At 38.7% G+C, this 20,797-nt stretch overlaps 1 protein-coding gene across 13 annotated transcripts in view; it reads right to left on the bottom strand.

Annotated features, from left to right (window-relative positions):
* nrxn3b (neurexin 3b) overlaps positions 1-20,797 on the bottom strand; it is a 533,834-nt gene that overhangs the window by 296,133 nt on the left and 216,904 nt on the right. The window lies entirely within an intron of this gene.

The raw sequence follows: 20,797 nt of genomic DNA, 5'->3' as shown, positions 1-20,797 counted from the left end.
TATTCATTTGGAAGCTCCATTTCCTTTTTTCTCACATCCTCTCTGACTGATATTACATGACTTACTTTCACAAGAATGGTGATAGTTTCTCAACTTTACTTATAAAAGCAAAACTAACTAAAAGCTAATTATGAAGTGTGTTTCTCTGCAAAGCAACAGCATCAAAATCCTTCTCATCTAAGCCAGAAACCCGAGCCCCGTGCTGGTCTCACCTGACCCAAGCTGCAAAGGTGATCGCCATGGCAACTCTTCTTATCTATCCTCCTTTCTCTAATTAGCTCGTCGGAGGACCGCAGCTCAGATTGCAAAACAGGTTTCCGTAGTTCAGAAGGATTCCTCTTGACAGGATTATTATAATCAAATGTAGCATTTTTGTTTACTTCTTCTCAGCTGGCAGCATTTCAGGGGAGGAATGAACTGAAGCCAAAGCTGGAGTGCCAGACATCGCAGTGAGTCAATCCTCAGGCTGAAATGCTCAACTTGGTTGTGGAAATAATCCTCTGAACAGCCAAATACCCAAAAAATTAAATAAATACTGGTTTGATCTCAGAGCTAGTTTTTAAGATTAGCTCTGATCTTTGCATAAAAATCAGGATTTAATGCCTCTTGTACAAATGAGATTAGGTCCCAGGTATGAGTTTGTGACAGAAAAAGCAACATTCGCTTTAAAACTATGATTCAGATCCAGCTCGGTCGTTCCATTTGCCCCAAACCGCAGCAATAGAAAAAGAAGCAACCATCGAGAACATGTCTTCCATACGCACATTAAGTATTACGATGGAATTACAAACCATCAAATAATTACGATGCAATTACAAACCATCAATAACGCATCGCTGCTGCGAATAAAAGAGAGTGCAAATTGATACAAGGTAGCATTTGCGCACCTCAGCAGAGTCATATCTGGGCGTAAGTGTACACTGATCCATAAAAACCGGGGGGAAATGTATTGCCTGTTGAGACACGTTGCACACAGATATGTGGCTTTCATATTGACCATAAAGCGGGGTCATTTTCCCCCTTATTTTCGCCACGGTCATCAATATTCCATTTGTGTGCTGCCTGGACCGAGCACTGGGGGCCGGAGTTCGATTTCAAAATCCACTGGAAGCAATTAGCTCCTTCATTACCATCTCCCTTTCTCTTCCGCTCACCCCCACCCTCTGCTACACACAAAATGCCTGAGCAAATTTTTTTTATTAATTACCCCCCCCCCAATTTGACCTCAAGGACTGTTAAGGAAGAAGATGTGCCTCTTCCCTCTTCTACCTCTTTCTAAGATCACAAACATTGGTTTGAAGCCAAGTGGCACCTTGCTTTGGCAATTTCATGCTGGTATAAGAGAGCTGTTGGTAAACACGGGGTTTAAAGTTGGGTTTAAAGGGTCGGGCTGAATGGTTTGGAAAAAGATTCTTAAGATTTTTTTCATACCTGATTAAATTTTGTTACATTATTTTCCTGCTTCAACCCTCCCAAGATAAAAATTTCAAATAAAAGAAAATCTTTTCAAAAAGTGTCGATTTAAATCATCCCCTACGGGAGTCGTACGAGGGCCACGCTACGAGGACCTTTGCTTAATAACAAAACTATAGTCATAATAGGAGAAAGAAGATGCAAATTTACCTTCTAGAAAAAAAAAACATTTTAAAATGACAAGAAAAAAAAATTTGTTTTGATGAGAAAAAAAAAAAAAGCTTCAACAGAGTAATCAGGATGTGATGCAATCAGCTCGGTTTCTTGTTCTTCTTCGAAATAGACAAAGTTATTGACACTACCCTTTCAAAGTCCTGCTTCTGTTAATGACTCAATGCTAATGTGTCAAAATATCAAATATTTCTATCAAGTACTACCTGTACAACTTAAGCCAAAGTGTAGCTTCACAAGATGCTCAACTTTCCTTATTTTAATTGTTATTTCTCTCATAAAACTGCTGTCTTGAGGAACGCATATATAACCAAAACTCTTGCAGTTGCAGATAGAAGTATTTCTGCTGACTTATGGGACTAAATACAAATGTGTGCCACATCCTTTTTACAATACTGGATTTTTTAAAAAGTAGAAAGATAACGCTAAAGAAAGTCGTTTAGAGCCGCAAACAATACGAAAGAAATTTTATTTCTACTTTTTAGGTTTTAAGATAGAGAAAAACAAAACTTTTGTAAAGAAAAAGTTTGATACATCTTCTGCTAAATGTTGACATTTGTACAAAATGCAAAAAAACAACAACAAAAAAACAACACAAGAGCACAATTTACAGCCCGATGACAGAAGAAAATAGATCAACAAAAATATTATTGGCACTTTTAGAATCATTCCATTATAAAAACAAAAACATAAAACCTGCATTTGGTATTATGATATTTTAGCCAAAATTATTACTAGCCATTCTAAAAGGTCCAAACAGCTACATGCTGCTTCAGAGCTGAAGGTTGCACATAACATCTCCATTAAAAAAAACCCCAACACAAATACATCGCAGATGTAGTTAGACAAAATGTAAAAAAAAGAAAACAAAATAAAAAAATCCAGGGAAAAGAAGAGGACTTTAATATGACACTGGGTTTGCCATTGATTTTTTTCTGGAGATGCTACAGGTCTAACAGCCTTCCTCCACGCGGAAAGCCCGCCCGGTTCCCTGGGAGACGTCCCCTATGAAGTGAACTGTAATGACGTCCAACACGTCAAACGCATGTTTGCACCACAATCGCAGCCGAACAGGCCTCAAGTGTGTGACCTAAGCAGCGAGCGCTTACATCTGCTTTTAGTTGCAGCCTTCAGTGAGACATCCTCGGGGATGGAGGTCATTCAAGGTTGCAAACTTGCGAGATGTCACACACACACACACACACACACCCACACACGCACAAAACAACAAACTGACATGCTATGCCTCCCTGCAAAGGCATTCTCTAATTTTTTTCCCCTTGTAAGACAAAGAAATTACAGCTCATCTTTTGAAATTAAGACTGGAATTAGCATGGCTAGCTAAAATGAAAGAATGCATTGTGCAGTTTTTCAGTAGGGGAGGTAAAGCAAACCACCCAACTGCGATTTTAAGCTCAATGGCAACCCACAACATGTCAAGTGAATTTGGAGCATCATGGGTGATGTCTTTCTTCAAATGCAGGCGGCACTATCAGACAGGATTATGTTGGAGGGAGATTTGCTAGAATATGTTACACGTTAAAACGCTACAGTCCAACCTTTCTAATGGATTTTTTTGTATGCAGCAGTTAAAAATCAGTCAGCGTACAAAAGTTTTGATGTTAGTTCTTGTGAATGCAATTTCTTTTCGGATTTCTACCAGTCGAACTGTGAAAACCGTGCCGACTGCGTCCTGACGGCCTCAAAAATGTCAAAAGACATATCTAAGAGGTTAAAGTGAATATTCACCCTGACACGTCTCTCCTCGTCTGGTTTTTCATGTAACCTTGTGAAGCTCCGGCAGACTACCTGTCCAAGTCTGCCTCGGATCTCTGCACGCCCCGACCGGCAAGGGGAGAGTGACAGAGAGACGGCAGGAGAGATAAATGTAAACAGAAGTGACATGGAGAAAACAAAAGAGACAAGGACAAAAAGGAAGCTGGAGACAGAAGTCGAAGGAGTGAAGAGGGGAAGGGAAGAGTAAAAAAAAAAAACAAAGACTTCGGGGGACAAGAGTAGCAGACGGAGTCGGTGGAGGGGGGGGCAGGAGAGGCAGGTGGAAGGGAGGAGAGGTGGAGGAGCATCCATTGGCTCTCAGGAGAAACAAAGTGACACAGTGTGTTAGGATGAGCAGAGCAGAGCTGTCCCTTTGGTTTGGGATTCTGAAATGCTGCACCTGATAACCGAATGTCTCTCTTCCTCTGTTTCTGCAACTCTCACTGTCATGTTCAAAATAACAGTGTGTTCAAAAAACGTAAGCAAAAAAGCTCAAAATGCTACTTATTACGTTAACTACCATAGATAAAAAACAACTAGAAATATATCAGTTCAACATAAAGGTGAGCAAATTGGAATTATTGTGGCAATTTCGGGGTCAGTGGAGAGCAGCGGAGTTGAGCCTTTTTTCATTCAGTGTCATCAGCAGAAAGAGAAAAAGGCCGGAAGAGACGATAAAGCCGATAATTAAAATGACGTCGATAGTTTTAATTTATCGTACGATTAATTGATTTATCATTTATCGCGACAGGCCTGTAGACGAGTAATATGGAGGAACGTCCACATCCAATGCCTCAATAATTCCAAGTGACTAGTTGCATGTACAGACTTATTCTTGTGCGAATTCAATTCCATTTCTTATTTAAAATTTTAATTGTGTGAGGCGGTGGGGGGTTGACAGCATTATTAGACTGAAAGTAGAAAAGGCATACTAGGTTGTTCGTTCTTCTTTTAAAAGCTCAAAAATTAGTTGTGTGAACTGACACAAAAAAATCTTTAGTGGTAAAATCATTGTTACTTTTATATCCCAAAACCATCAACAACCAACGTTATGATACCTCATCGTAATCATTGTACATTACTGTTCTGAACAATGTCAGGAATGATTCATCTTATGATTTACATAAAGGAATTCACTGAGTTCCACCTGTTTGTAACTCGAGTCTGTCTGTTGGGTTTGTTGTTTTAAATTATTTGCCATGTAAAAATATTATTTCAAATTCTTTCAACCCAAAAAGGAACTGATCTGGTTATTGGCAACGGCTTCTGTCGCAAGTACAGCGAAGATGATGGATATCCAAAGGAATTCAGCAACATTTAGAGCTTTCCCATTAGAAAAACCTTTGTGAATCATGAAATAATTCTGGTGGATTGCTTTTAAACAACATTTGGATGATTCAGACAGAGATTCATAAGTTGAAAAAATGTATTTAGAGTACAGAAGTATTATTCATATAACTACAAAACTTCAACCGTCTTGCATTATTCAAAAAGTGCATGAATAAAGTAAAGGGTCTTTGAACTTAAGGCTTCGGGTAAGAGGGAAAGAAGTAAGGCTGCAGAAAGCAACATCTTGACTTGTTTGACTTGTCATACAAACCGCACATGGAGTACAAGTAATACAGTTACCTTCAACTGTAAAAAGCTTTTCAACCTGACAGAAGCATAATCTCACTGAAAAAGCTTTACTTTACCTGGAGGTTGCTTTTTTATCGAGTACTTTATACCACAGGGGATAGGGGCGTGGAATACCATTATTGCTCTCACACCACTGCATAATCTGCCTTTCTTTTCAATAAAAAAACATGGTGAAACACAATGCAATATGATTATATTGCAATTGCAAGACCTTTGCATGCGTCTAATGCTATACCATATGCACTCAGATCATCAGCAACAACAGGCTGCTGAATGGTTTGTTTTTTTAAAGTTGAAGACGTCTGCCAGGTGAACTCTGAAGCACTCACTGCAAACTGAAAGTGACACTGGCAGCATGGCCAACTTTTGTGTTGAATTTGACTACTTAACTGCACACATTGAGTATTTACATGGATTTTCTACAATGCCAGTTAAACGTACAGTACAGACCAAAAGTTTGGACACACCTTCTAATTGAATTCAATAAAAATTCAATTAGAAGGTGTGTCCAAACTTTTGGTCTTTACTCAGTACAGACGTAGAGTTAGGGGTCTGTGATGTTTTTGTCCTTCTTATACAAAGAAGGTCTTTATTATTACCATATTACCATAAAGACTTTTTGACACCTAAAATCTTAAATAGGCTATCTCAAGATGAAGTCTGGTCTCCAGTACATGTGAGGTACACCAATAATTGTAAAAGTTTTGATAATTGTGCCAATAATTTTACTTGTTTTGATAATTATTTACCACCTTGCTGTTTGCTGGCATATTCAAAATCATGTTTTCCAAAGTAAATGCGTCCAGTTCTGAATATTGCATGTCTTCTTGTGCCAAAGGTGTGAAAGTTGGGGGGGTTCTGATTCACCAGATGTTATCACTGTCTCATTTTAATCCTTCGCTTATTTTCTTCTTTCATTTACAGTACAGACCAAAGGTTTGAACACAACCGTGTGTCCTAACTCTACTTATCAATGGACATGAGGCACTTTCCACATTGTCCTTCTTTGCTTAAAAACAAAATTATTATTATTAGTGTTTATTCTTATTTCATTTTAGTCGTATCAGGCCTGAGTATACAGTTCAAGTAGAGCTCAGCATGGCAGGACAGAAAAGTTTTTTGTTTGTTTCTGTTTTTCTGAAGTGTCTCTTAATTAGTGTGTAATGGTTGTCATGGAGACTTGGTTATCCCTTTGCTACTGTTTTCCAAGACTAAACTTTGGCCGTTTTTTTTTTTTTTTCTTTCTGCACTGCCATCCTGTTTAGAATGTAAAGTGGCAAGATAATTATGCGCTGTCATTCATTCTTGTTTATGACGGCTCTTCTTTAATTACTGTTCTGACTGGGGACATTTGTGGCTTTTTCTTCTGTATCAGTTTTATGGTTGATGCATACCAACACACTGGTGCTCAACTTGAATCTCAATTTTTTCTTTTTTTACCCATTTAAGGGAGATATGTGCCTCTGTGTCACAGAAGTCTTGCGTAATCCCTTAAAAGTGCGTAGATACTCTGACTAACACAAAAATGCAAGCAATAAATTAATCAATGCCTAATTTACAAGTGTTTTTAAAGGGATTTTTGGTTGTACCAACAAGTATGCCATCAGCAATTTTGCTAAAAACAATGATTTCATACTATGGGACTTTTTTCACTCAAATGAAACATTTATTATGCTACTTCAATTAAAGATTGGTTTATTTCAAGCTATTTTACATTTCACCAAGGGTATCATGCACTTTTTCATGTCTGTATTTAAAAATCGATTACCTGTAAGTTGATGCTGTTTTTTTTTTATGCATGGGAGAGTTGAAAATATTTCTTTCTTTCAAGAGAATGGAGCTTTAGAGCTTTGATGTGAAAAAAATATATATATAATAATAATCTTCCAGCAGAAGTAATCAATACTTTTACATTAACAATGGATCAGATTTCTAGAAAATGTCAGTTTTCCAAATTTTTTTGATAATTAGGCATGAAATTTGGCGTATTGCCTTCCATCTTTAAGATGTTCGACTTGTTGGTCTTTGGTTCGTCGTTCTGAGACTGACATAACCTTTCAGATCCAAGAGGGAACGAGCTTCTAGAAATGTCATAAAGCCTCCGCCTCCAGCAGGATAATATGAAGTTCCTTCTTTGTAAATAGCAAAAGTGAATTGGAAATCTTTGGAGTGATAAATGACTATTTTTTTCTTTTTTTTTTCCTAATTCATCAGCATTAGTCTGAAGATGGCCAGAGGCAGCCCTCTGGCTACTGGCTGTGACAAGCTACTCACTGTCAGTTTCTCTGAGTATACGTCTATATATGAGCTGGATGAGCGCTACCGGGGCTCCTTATTTCACTGCTGATGGTGAAGTCTAATGGAGTGAGCTATAAGGTTTGGAGTGACAGCAAAAGGGTGGGTGGGGACTGGAGGGGTTTGAAAGGCAGGAGAGTGAAAAACAGAGGGATGGAGGGTGTCTGAAGAATGGGGGCAGGCGCCTGAGGTCCAATTCCATCAAGTGAGGAAATTGTGCGGAGAGAACGGAGAGAATGAGGAGGAGGTGGCTGAGGATGAGATCAGAAAGGGGAGAAAAAAAAGAGACACTGCGACTGCAGAGTCCCCATAGGTAACGTTGAGAAGTTATTAGTAGAAGTTATGTTTCGGGATAACCCTTTCTTCTGATGCATATTCAGTGTGAAAGGCCAGCTGTTTTTTCCCCTTGTATCCAAATATTAAAAGTTCTTCCGTATCTACTCAAAGCAGACTAAGTTTCTTGTTATCTCTAAATATTCATGCTCAGTCCAGTAGTTGATTAATTTCAAATTAATATTTCAATGGATCAATTCAAATTCAAAGCACTCAATTGTGACCTTTAAAACACTGGGAACACATTTGCATAGTTACCTATACCTATTGAAACTTTTAACAGTTTTCCAAATTAGAGCCACAAATGTTTCGATTTTATAAAAAAAACTTAATTTTATATAATCATAGTGTTCCTTCCAAATCCTATTTCCACCAATTTGTGTTCGTTTCTTATGTAAAAATCACATTACATTTATCAAAGTTTGAGGTTTTTATGTGACAAAATGTAAACTAGTGTCACAAAGAATATTTTAAATTGGTTCCTTCACCATTTTATTAGCCCCATCTTGTTTTAAGTGAGCATTATGTTCTATTTGTACTGTTCAATATTTTGCTGCAGCTTTTAAATATTTTAAATCTAACACCAATAAAACTGATCCCACTTTTTTACGGTAAATTGTAATTTCGCTCTTTCAAGAAAATTTTCCTTCCAAACCAAAACCCACCTTGGTCTTAAATACCTTTGTCAGAACATGAGTTGTCAGAACATCTGAAGCACCAGCTTAAAAACTGTTCATTCTCATGGTTTGCACAGAGAAAGCAACCTGAAGCTCATTGTAGATCATGCATGCAACTCAAGGTACAATGATAATGTAAAATAGTTTATCTCTGTTCCTTTGAATTTAGACACACAGAACAACAGCATGTCAATGAATAATGGGCATGTAGACAATGGACAGTAGCCTACGTGGAAGGTTGTACTTCTTGATTTGCCGTAAGAAAATAAGATTTATTACAGGGAATTTTGACTTCCCAGTTAGATAAAACAACTCAAAACGCCCTTCAAAGTTTTGAATTTGGGAGCATTTTCATCTATCCATAATTACGACTTGTAAGGACAACTTTGTCTCAATATGGCCGGTCCTTGTATCAACAGTAGTAAGTTGTGGCGGAAGCTTGCTTGTATTCTTCCATAGGTTCTACGTGAAGTTAGAGGTAAAATTATACAAGGTTTTCCAAGTGGAAGTTTCAAACTCTACAACTTCAGAGTTTAATATGAGCAATTACTGACAGTGAGCTGTGAACGCAGCATTCGGGAACCACTTAAGCACTTCCTGTTTTGAATGACTGGCTGCGGAAAACAATGAAGTCATCAGCAGCCCGTATTATTTCCATCTCCAGTTCAAAAACCTCTTGACAGTGTGTCACCGGAATGTCGACCGTTGCATCAGCCTGACAGCTGCCATCCTCGGTCAAAATGGAGGGTGACGTCTGCCAGGATTGCAGAGGTTTCATATTCTCCAGCACTCTGCGGATCGGTGTCTTTTGATAGACTTGCATCACTTTTCATCGGTTTGGGTTTGTGGGCTCATCACTGCATGCCTGACATACTTGTTTTTTACTTAAAAGTCTTTAAGCAGGATAACTATTACCTTACAGAAAACTTGGGGTGTTACAATTGTGCCCACATGCATTTACTGAACAGTGAAGAAATGTGTCTTCAATTGGGAAGGTTTGCCTGTGCAAGGCAAACAAGGATCTGTTTTTGTGGGTGTGTGTCATTGTTTGAGCAGAGTCTTGCCGTATGAATCAGGCCGTCCATGGAGCCTGTCAATCATCCAGAGTGGCGGCGCCTTATTGGCTATTATCTGTGCTGTCAGGGGCCCGGCCATGCCTCCCCCTAAACACATCAGTCTCTGTCAGCTCACACGCTGCTTGTGGATGGAGCTGTGGAGCATGAAGCCGCATGCTACTGTTATCATTATTTAAAGTGGCAGATGCTGCTTCAAGATGAAATTTCAACAACAAATAGGTCTTGATGTAGAGTCTGCCTTCCCATCTTTGGCTCCCCCCCCCCCCCCCCCACACACACACAAATAAATGGAGTTGGAGTAGATGCGGAAACAATTAACATGCAATGCGGTGGAATTGCACTAAATGTATTCAAACTGCTGCAACAGAAGGATAACTCCATTTCCTTTGGTGTTTATTAACTGGATTTTTCAGTCAAATCAAATCCTGCACTGAGTCTGATCCCCGTGTACAGTAGGATTCACTGTATTTCTATGGCTATCATTATGCCAAGAACATAGCAGACTCTTCTGTATGTTTACTGCCGAGGCTGACACAGATTCCAAATTTGTAATGCCTCGTGGGAAATATAAGAGCCAAATTTAAATTAACTCTTGCAATTACTGGGATGCAGTTTGGGTAATGGTTTCCTAGGAAGCTATACTCTCAAGACTCCCCTAATGTGTCTCAGTCCAACATGTGCTGACACAACAGTAGGCGACAAAAAGACAAAAGCTGCAACACAAAAAGCACTGATACCCAATATATTCGCGCTGATCTTGAGCTGTTTTTGCAAAATATATCAGTCAGACTGAATGGAGAAGCATCTGGAAACATTTTCTTTCACACAGATTCTCAATTTAATCCGGATCTGGACCTTAACTGAAATATACTGCAACTCTGGATGTATGTTTAGTGTCATTAATCTGTGAGACGTTGTACCTCCAACCTCGTCTCAAGTCTTTTGCAGCTTTTAACAGAAGTTCTCAGTTTTTAGCTCTTTACATCACCTCTGACCTACTTGGCTGCTCCAAGGGGACAGTGCAAATCCTTGCAACGTATCTTTCTCTACGTGATGCTACAGAGGAACTGGGAGTAAACACAAATCAACAGAACACTTTTAAGAATTTTATTTGCAAAAAGTAGTTAAAATGTGGCTGAAAAATGTATTGCGATACGAGTCGTTATTGATAATTATTGACTCATTTTTGTTTTAGATTTCTGAAATACTGACAAACAAAGGGTTTGTAAAAATATAAAAATGAGATTGCATATTTAAAACAACACTGCCAGTGACCGCAAAAGAAGTCCATTAATATATCCCTGCGCCAGCACTTGTGGGGGGGGGGGAATAAAAAATTATCAGGCATTTCAAGTCAAACTGAAGCCATCTAATATTTATTACCTGCATAACTGGCTCTCTTGTGTACTGCTAGAACATTTAGCCGCTTGCAGGAAGATGAGAGGTTAAAAGGGGAACAGCGGTGCCATAAAAGAAACAATGAAATAAACATGACTCACGGTGGAAGAGCCGACATAACCTCGACAGCAAGGAGGACCGCGCTGCTGCCGGCAGCGAACAACAAGCCGTCGTCTCAAGCTCAAACTTTGACCTTGTCTCATGACACAATCAGACAACTGTTATGTTATAGGAAAAAAAAAACCTGCAACAAATTGGTTCCATTAGGGCTGATATGAAGGGGTAATATTCCCTTTACAATGCAATTTCTTTGGATAAAAATATTAATGAAGACTAAAATGAAAGAATCTCTACTTCCTTATACAAATGTATGCACAATAGTTTTTTTCTAAAGCAGCGGAATATTTAGAGAGGAAGCCGCAGATGACCCAGGGAAACAGCTTCAGCACTAACCTTAACAAAATGAGGAGCAAATAAAAAAAAAAAAGAAAGAAGCTTCTGTAGCTTTAAATCCAGCTGGAACCAGTTGTAGCCTGTAGCCAAAACAATGTGGGTCTCTCTCACTGTGTGTGTATGAACCCATGAAGCTAATGTGTGTAGCCATTCGCAACAAAATGCTTCTTTAAGAGATAAGAAAACGATGGATTTCGCTCACCTCTTTTTCCGCTTTGTTTTTTTAATCTTTATCTGCAGAGCCGCTTGAACGCAAGGATACAGTGTCTTCTGAAAGTATTAATAACCTGAAACTTCTTCATAGTTTGGAATTTTTAATGACAAAACTACACAAAGTGGTACTTCATTTCAAAGTGAAAGTTTGCAGTTTGTCACAGATTATAAGCTGAAACTTGATTTGATAACTTGTGACCAAATAATGCAATAGATTTCTGTTGGATCATCTGTTCTACTTTTTCAGTGTACAGACAGACGCCATGCCTGTGGAGGAAGGTCATCCAAATTGGAACATTTTTATGGTGGAGAGAAACACTGCACAACTCTTTAAATGCACCATGCAGAACACAGTAGTGGCAGCATTGTGCTGGATGGAGGTAGAAGGGGAAATTTAGGAAGACAATCTTTTAGAAGATGTAAAAGACTTGAGACTGGAATGCTACTTCACCCGAAATATGAAACATCTGCAAGAAGAAAAACCAAAACAATATTCAAACTACATAACTACCTAAATAACTAGCTTCAGATTATTTGGATCAATTTACAGCAAATGTCATCTTTAGCCACTTTTTTGCAAATAATTATTTAACCAATCCAATCCAGTAACAGCTGTAACTACGTTCTTTTTGGTGCATTGCATACAAACCATACAGCCTCCAATAAAAAAACATTTAGGCTTATGGTTGTTATGGGGAAAAATGAGAGCAAGTTCAAAGAGATTGAGTATTTTCTGTAACAAGCACAAGTATAATAGCTTTGTCTTTCATATTTTGTCTGAATTCATGCATTTACACGTTTGTGCTGCACCAGTTCCATTTCTTGAAGTGTTCTCCAAGAAATGGAAACGGTTTAAGCCTCGTCGTTGCATCCCGAGCTTGAGCTAGCTGCTCCAAAGACAGCAATTTCATCCTAAGGCATCTGTCCACTCATCTAAAATTAGAGAAGATCCAAAGTCTTTTCAAGGAGAACCAGCATGAGTCAGCGGTCTCCTGGGAACATCGGAACGTTTAGCCCCTATCAATCATTTTACGCCCAATTTGCAGCGAGCTTGAAACGGGAATTTTTGCTTCGTACCTCGCGCGGCAATGCAGAGATGATGCAATGTATGAGACAAGAGAGCGATAGAGAAAGAGAGTGGTTATTGGTTTACAAAAAAAACAACAACAAAAAAAACACTAGCTGCTTTCCCAAATCCTGTTTGACTACAATCAAATCAAGTGATACTGAAATGCAGAGTTGAATATGGAATTACTGTCTACTGTCAGAGAGGAAAGTAGTATTTACTATTTGTGGAGCTCGGCTCACCAGAACTATGCTAATCCAAGATTGTTAGTGCAGCGCCACTGACAGTGTAGCCTTGTGCTGAGTGAGAATCGTTAAGCTTTACTTGTGTGGACTGCAAGTGAAACAAAGAGCACATAAAAAATGAAATAAATAAATAAATAATTGATCTGGACAACAACTGCAAATCAAGCATCTCAAACCAAGTCCACGGCCTGCCAGACGCTGTATGTCTGTCAAGAACATCATCTTGGTACATCTCTAATGCCAAAAATGTCCGTCTTGTATAAAACTGACGCAGGGATAAATCAGCATGCTGACAGGATGGGTGTGAAAGGGGGAGTGGGAGAGAATAGGAATGAAAATACAAATCACAAAAAAGAGGATAAGGGAGAGAGAATCACTCCCGGGCTCGGACTCTGACGCAGAGAGTCGGTTAAGTCAGGGTGGTATGACTTCAGAAGATGTGAAGACAAGTCTCTCTGAAATGCGCAGACTGATGTTCAATCTCACAAATCTTTTATTTCTTTTATTTTATTTTATTTTTTTTTTTTGAATGCCGCACCCAGGAGTTTCTCTCTCCCTCTCTTTCGCGCTCTCCTTTTTGCTTCATCAAATAGCAAAAGGTGCTTTATATGGTCTGGTGCTCTAAAAGCATCTCTTTTGTCTATTTCGCCAGCTCCCCTCTCCGTTTCACCCTGCTCTCTCTCCCAGGGGAGGCTTCAAACTACAAGGGAAGAGGAACAAACGCCAGAGGGATTACTGCCTGTTGGATAACAGAGAGCGAACGCCTCGTTTTACTTCTGTGCCCCGTTTCACTTCTGTGCCCCGTTTCCACCAGCGCTAAGGACATTATATTAAAAAACCTTCGGCATGTCTTAGGAAGTCAAAGAGAGAGAAAAAAAGGGAGCGACTCGACATGTTTCCTCATAATTTCGCATTTCATATCTAAGCAACAGTGGACGAAGCACTTCAAAGTTGAGAAATAGGCGTGCATGTTTACAACTTTTATTCATGAGAAAGACTGAAAATAAACTGCAAGCTTTGAAAAGTGCTTTTACCTTCTTTACCGTCTTCCTCACTTTGCATGGTAGCAAGTTCTAAGTAGATCCTCATCTATCCTCTTGTTAGAGAAATAGTTAGAATTTGAAACTAGGGCAAAAGGCCAAAGGCTCTCTTCATGTGTCCACTTACTGGTATTTGCTTTTCGTGAATAACTTTTTTCTTGTTTCACCCATTTTGATGAGCAGCGAAGAATATGCAACCCTCACTGTCATACGATATTTAAACAAACTGCTAATTAAAATCTCGTATATCAAATGTAACAAACGTAAAAAATACATTTTTAAATTTCGAAATAACTCTGCGGAACTATGGATTTGAAAAACCTTTTAGTAGTTTGTAATATACACACACACCCCAAAAGAGTGGGTGTTTGTTGCTTTCAGCATTTACTGGCTGTGTCCCAGTAAACTAGATGGACCTAATTATATCTACGCTGCCTACATGTAGGGCAGGATACGAGTACAAAGGCATGTATAATATGATATCAGCTATACAGTCTGTGAAATATAAAGTACACCCCCTTTTAGTTGACTTTATGAAAGTGATAATAAAAATAACATGCCTATTTGAGAAGTCAGAATTTTTAACTTGATCCTGTAGAGTACCTGAACACAGATTTCACACTGTCATTATTTAACAAGTTAAAACTAAACTGAGTGTAGGTAGCGCATGTATACAACACAACTCAATGAGTTAATCCAGCTGGTGGGTGAGATCATTTATTTCACATATGGTTTCTTGCTATAAAGACACAAATTTGTCTTTTGTCAAGTAATTACAAGAGTTAATTTGATGCAGACGACTGGACGACAGATTTAGGGGGGGAAAAAATGGCTTTTTTTCTTTTTCTTCTAATATTGCAATAAATACAAAAAATATTCTCAAGTGCCAACATTTCAATCACACTGAAGTCTTGACTGTGACTCTGCCACAGCAATTTTCTTGTACAGCAGCCAATTGCCAAAGCTCATGCTTGTAATATAGACATGGTTCCACTTGATGACTATTTAATGTAGTGCCATTTGATTAGCAGCACTTTGGTGCCACTGTTGATACCTTAGTTGGATAAAGTCAGAATTTGACCTGCAGAAAAACAGTCTCTTGGATTTATTCTGAGCAAAAGAAACGCAACAGAAGCAGCAAAGACGTACTTATAACTGTACATCTTTGCAAGTTTTTGTTTAGAATAAATGGATATGGTTGAGGTTGTGTATTTAAATAGACTTGAGGAGAGATCTAATTAATTTAGGTAAACACTACCAGATTTTTTACAATTTTTTTGTTCTTTTTTACATATAGAACATTCCTAGCGGTGCGTTTTATGAATGAGTGAAATTTATAACAATGTGTGCTTATGCATACGTTTGAACCGGTCAACATTAAAGCCAATTCCTGTGGGAGAGTTAGTTCTTCGGTACAGCGGTCAGCTCAATCCTGAGGGCTATCGCTCCAAAATGTCTATTTCTGGAATCTGCTTGCGAGCGCGTCTCTGTGCATGAGTGTTTCACCCGTTACGAGAGGGTGGCCATGATAATGCGTCGCTCTCGCCGTGGTCCGGGTGTGCCAATTACGAGGCCGTACGAGCGTGACGGTATTAGGAGGCTGAGCACCGGGCGCAGTTGCAGGATTTGCGGTTTACGGAGTAAAAACGGTGAGCTTCAGTGTCATAGTCACCAGCACTAAGTGATTTCACGTAACACAAAGAGTTAGTCTGCTTCTTTTTTTTCCTCCCTACACCTACACCACTTCATTGGTTTAAAGCTGTGAAAGCACAGCGGTGAGACTCTCTCTCACTCACACGCAGAGAGTTGTGAAAAAGGATTCAAAGTATTTTTTTTGGTCGTACTTTGAGGCCAACCTAATTACTGTAGTAGACTAAGATAACCGCGGCGAATTTAAAATGAAGCTCGCCAATTATTTGATTTATTCAGGGCAAAATAAGGTTAGAAAATGAACCAAGCTGTACGTGAAAATAAGCACCCCCGTCTTTGGTAAATCCTGAATTAAATCGAGATTAGCAAAATTACTCTTTCGCTGGTTTTACTAGACATAAAGAAAAAAGGGAAACATTTTACATCTGGAGTAAAACCAGTATAGCGCTGCAGAAAAACAGCATTGTGACTTGAAAATTCAGACATAAATTGTCATTTGAAAACATTTTATATTTATTTGGCTATCCTTGTCTAATGTGAACATTTATTTGACAATTTGGAAAAATGGAATAGTGACTAGACAGCAAAATCAGAAGAAGTCTGCAAGGTGAAAAAAACATTTTCACAGCAGTGATTCCATGATTCAGCAGCTGAGCTGAGGATAATCATAATGGTTCATTTTATTTTGTCAAGGCATTACTGTAAGAGCTGGAGGAGGTAGTTTACACTGAGAAGAACCATAGAGAAGAGAAGAAAAAAAAACAGGACCCTAATGGTGTGCACGATCATGAAAACAAAGCTCATGATCTGTGACTTTGTGTGTTTAGTCAAACACTTTAACCTCTTTGTACGAGAGATGAAACATTAATCAGCAGCGGTGAGGTGAGAGGATGGAAATTCTCCCGAGTGTCTAAATGAACACATTTCATGTGTAATTATTGATGGTGAAATGTTTAGTCTGATGTCGCTCAGGCAGGGAGACAATCTGGAAGCTTTTCAGGAGAAGCTATCACTACCAAAATGAGCAGGATGCTAAAACTGAAGCGACCATGTTGGTTAGACTCTCCAAGTTTCAGTGGAATTCTGGGAGAAAAGCTACAACTGTCGGATCGCTGCTCCTGGCTAGCTGCCAAAATGGAGGAACTAAACCTAACAATGTGTAACAAGTTACTCAAATTTAACAGTGCAATTGATATACAGCAACTAACAAGATAGAGATATTTTATTTGTTGATGATAATTTTGGTTACTATTATTTCCTGCTAACTTCCCCCCAAAGTCCAAAAATATGACTTAATTGGTCACTCTAAATTGCCCTTGTGTGGGTGTGTGTGTGTGTGTGTGTGTGTATGTTTTCTTGCGATGGACTGGAGATCTGTCCAAGGTGCACTGTGCCTCCCTGTACGACTGCAACCAAACTCTTAAATAGCCTTTGCTTCATAATCGTCTCAAGACTGCAGTTATCGCTCGTAATTTCTTTTCAACCACACTTTTTTCTTCCACTTAACTTTCCAATAATATGCTCGGACAGAGCCATCTTTTCAGCAATGACGCTTTGTGGTTTTCTCAACTTTTGATGCCTGATGACAAATTAAGCAGAACAATTTTATTTCTATTCTATAGTTAATTACGATTTTGTGTAAAATAAATTTCTTGGAAAATACATTTTGGGATTTCTTTAGATGCAAGACGATGTTAAAGTATAACAGATACAAAACCTTGAGCTCCAGTTTTTGAATTAAATTACTGAAATAACTTGTCAAAATAATTTTTGGGGGGTACAACTGCATGTTTGACAAAAGCATTTCTATTTATTTTTTCTAACTGATGTTATTTGGGAAATAAAAAGACATTTTTATGATGGGAAAAAGCAGCAGGTTATTTTATTCTAAGCTGTTAGTGACATGCACTGAGTAACAAAGAAAATTCTTCTACTTTTAAAGGTTGAAGGGTTTTTTTTTGTCTCGTTTCAATCTTTTTTTTTCTTTTCCCATCATAGCTCTGAATGTTGCATCCAGTAAATTCAACGGAGATGTCATTTTTCAAAGAATCACTTGCATGAGGATCAGTATTATGCAAAGGTTTTAGTTTTATACATGAACTTAGCTGAATAATATTCAAGCAGGTAGTGGATGACTATTAAAATGAGCAATAGTATAGACCATTTATATTTATGTTCCGTCATGCTTTCATGAAGAACTAAATATAGTTTTCATATATACACAAAAAGGCATAAGCTCTCGCAAATCACAATAAGATGAACTCACCAGCAAGAACAGTAAATGGTAGATGTCAGAGATTAATGCCTTTTTCCTAACGTTCACATGAAAGGACTTACAGGATAGAACACAGCATAAATGGTCCCAAACTTATTGGACCATAAATTCATGCCAGTAATTCATAAAAGATGACCTCAAAGGCAGTGATAGCTGAGCATAACAAATGAGGAGCGCCAAGGCCGGGGGCTGGGAGAGAAATCTCAAGGCGACCCGTGGGGGCCGGTGTGTTTGTGCATTTGAATGGCGTTCTTGCACTGAACTTTCAGTTTCAATTTATGATCCATTAGCTTATAATAAGTGTCGCGCATTCCCTCCTGCCCTGAGTGGCAACAGCCGGGGGTTGGAAGGGAGGGGGAGCGAGCGGGAGAAGTGAAAGGGCATTTGGAAGTCGGTGGCACGGCAACGCAATCCAGTGATTAGAGCACTTCTGGTAAATAGTGTGACATTTAACAACATAGTACGCATGGCTCAAATGCAGGACATGCAGAGGTCCCTCAACAACGCTTCCTCTATGCGGAGGTTGATCGTGGCGCACGTCAAAATAAAAGCCGCAATAGCTTCAGAATGAAGTCTTTTAGTTGTTTGGAGTTTTTTGTGTTTTTTTTACATACATTTACTAAAACGTAAAGCAAATGATAAATATATCCCTATCATGTATAGTGGTCACTGAAGTGGAAAGCCATCTAAAAGTAATTTTCTTGTGCTTTCTGTGGATTTGTATGTTATAAATGCACACAGACCACTTAAGTGGACACTAGTGCATCGTACAACACACTATCAACTACTGGCCATCCACTGCAAATGCAGGAACATTTGTGCTAAATACAATATGGCAGACAGATGAAAAAGCAACTCAGGGATATCAGTTCCTCTTTCTATCATAGAGGACTCTTGCATGTAAAAAAGAAAAAATATTGTGACATCAAGTAACCCCTAAAGACCAATAGTACTGATTTATTTTCCAAATAACTTTGTATTAGGCGAAAATTACAACCGATCACATAGAAAACAAAATTCTAGAAATTGTTTTTCTACCTTTTGTTATGCCTGAAGAAAATCAACCTAACTCTAACCCTAGCTTACATTTGTGCACTTCAACTAAACATAATCAAGAGTTTGAAGTGAACTTAAAAACCCTTTGACTGCCGACTCCAGCCTGTCAGGCTTTAAAGTTAGCTACTGTGTGCTGCTTTCAGGAGTGAAGAAAAACTAGAGACAAAATCCAAAGTAGAGGAAGAGAAAAGGCGAAAGATGTACACAAGGAAAGTTAAGTGGAGCACATTTTTAGTTAAAGCCTGAGACTGTAATGTTTTTAACGACAGTAATGTAACTCATAGAGTTTGTCCTTCATCTGTAATGTTTCAAATATGTTTTTAAGGCTTCGACCACCAGTGGTTTAAAACACAAAACTCCTAGAAGAAATCCAGCCTCATCCATGATTCAAAATCCTTGGGGTCCAAGCACAAGCTGCCGCCATGTAGCTATCATTTTATTATCTGTAATAAGTAATCTCCTGGCCTCAACACCAGACAGAGTGATCCGCTTCAAACGCAGCCTCACTCTGTATCTCCTCGATCTTCGCAGCCTTTAATGTTGCAGAGAAAATTATTAGTAGCTTGATTTCGAGATCAAATGAACAGAGGTACTCCTCCACTAGCTTGTCCTCTCATCAGCGAGGCTCATTGAGGAGAAAGTCCTCCCGGTTGAGGGCTGCATTCATCCAGCGCCCCTCCAGAATGACAGCAGGCGCCTGCCTGTCAGCATCCGTTTTCTTGGTTCCAGGACTGATCCTCTCCTGTGAAGTTTCTTGTATTCGGGGAGCATGCAGAGAGCAGACTGAGATTTGACAGTTCCTTTGTTGTTACTCTCTCTTTTTTTTTTTTTTTCCACGACAAAGATGAGAAATGGAGGAGGATAAGATGAGCGTTCCTCGAGTTGTCTGACCACCTGCAATTATGTCTTGCACATAAAACCAGGACAGATGTAGTAGTCAAGACAACACTCATACACTCATGTTTACTTACATGTATACAGATATCTAGTACAGGTTGGGGAATCTATCTATGCATTTAAAAAAAACTAGGCTTTATGAAAAGGCAGCAACATGTTCCCCTGTAAAACAGCAAATCTCCTTTTGCAATGCAACAGACTAATTATTAGAAAGGAAGCAGGTAAAGACTTATAAGAATATGAACGCAGGTGAACGCAAGTCCAAGCATTGAACAAACTAAAGGTAGCAGTATGTTTGAGAAGTTGCATAATATTTCATCAAGTTGACTTGTGTGCAAATTCTCCTAAGTATAAGTTCTGTGACGTTAGCGGAGGTCCATAGAAAATGCTGTGGATTGAACATCACTCTCAATAAAACATGGTGGTGGCACAATAATGCTGTGGGGATGTTGGGAAGAGACATGAAAAAGGAAGTGCAAAAGCCACATCAATAATAAATGCCATAACAGCAATTGCACTAGCATATCATTTATGCTAAAACTGATTTTATGCTACGATAAACTTACAAGCACAAAACAAACTTTTGCACAACTTCGCATTGTGGGATTTTGCTGTTGCGTTGTTGACCCTTCTGGGATACTGTAGGATAACAACCCTAAACATACAGCCTATGTTACAACACAATGGTTTAGATCAAATAGTATCCACGTGTTAAAGAGGCCCAAACATGTTTAATGTCCAGACATAAATCCAATTAAGGATTTGATGTTCACAGAAGCTCTCTGCTCAACTAAGATTTGACTCAAGCTTCTTCGTAAAGAAGAATGAACAAAAAAATTATAGTCTCTTCTATGAGCACCAGTTTCATAGAAACATATTCCAACTGCAAAGAAAGACCTCCACAAACTCTTGACTCAAAGTAGCTTCATACAGATAAATGCTACACTTGAAATAATGTATGTTTTGTCTTCACTTGAATTTTCTAATACCCTTTGTTGGTTCGCTTCATTAAAGTCCAACAAAAACACTTACAAATCTGTAGCTGTAATGAGACAGGATGAGAAG

This window comes from Gambusia affinis, linkage group LG22 (assembly GCF_019740435.1).
Source record: "Gambusia affinis linkage group LG22, SWU_Gaff_1.0, whole genome shotgun sequence".
Taxonomy (NCBI): domain Eukaryota; kingdom Metazoa; phylum Chordata; class Actinopteri; order Cyprinodontiformes; family Poeciliidae; genus Gambusia; species Gambusia affinis.
The sequence above is the reverse complement of the archived record's forward strand: the minus strand, read 5'-3'. Positions and strand labels throughout refer to the sequence as shown.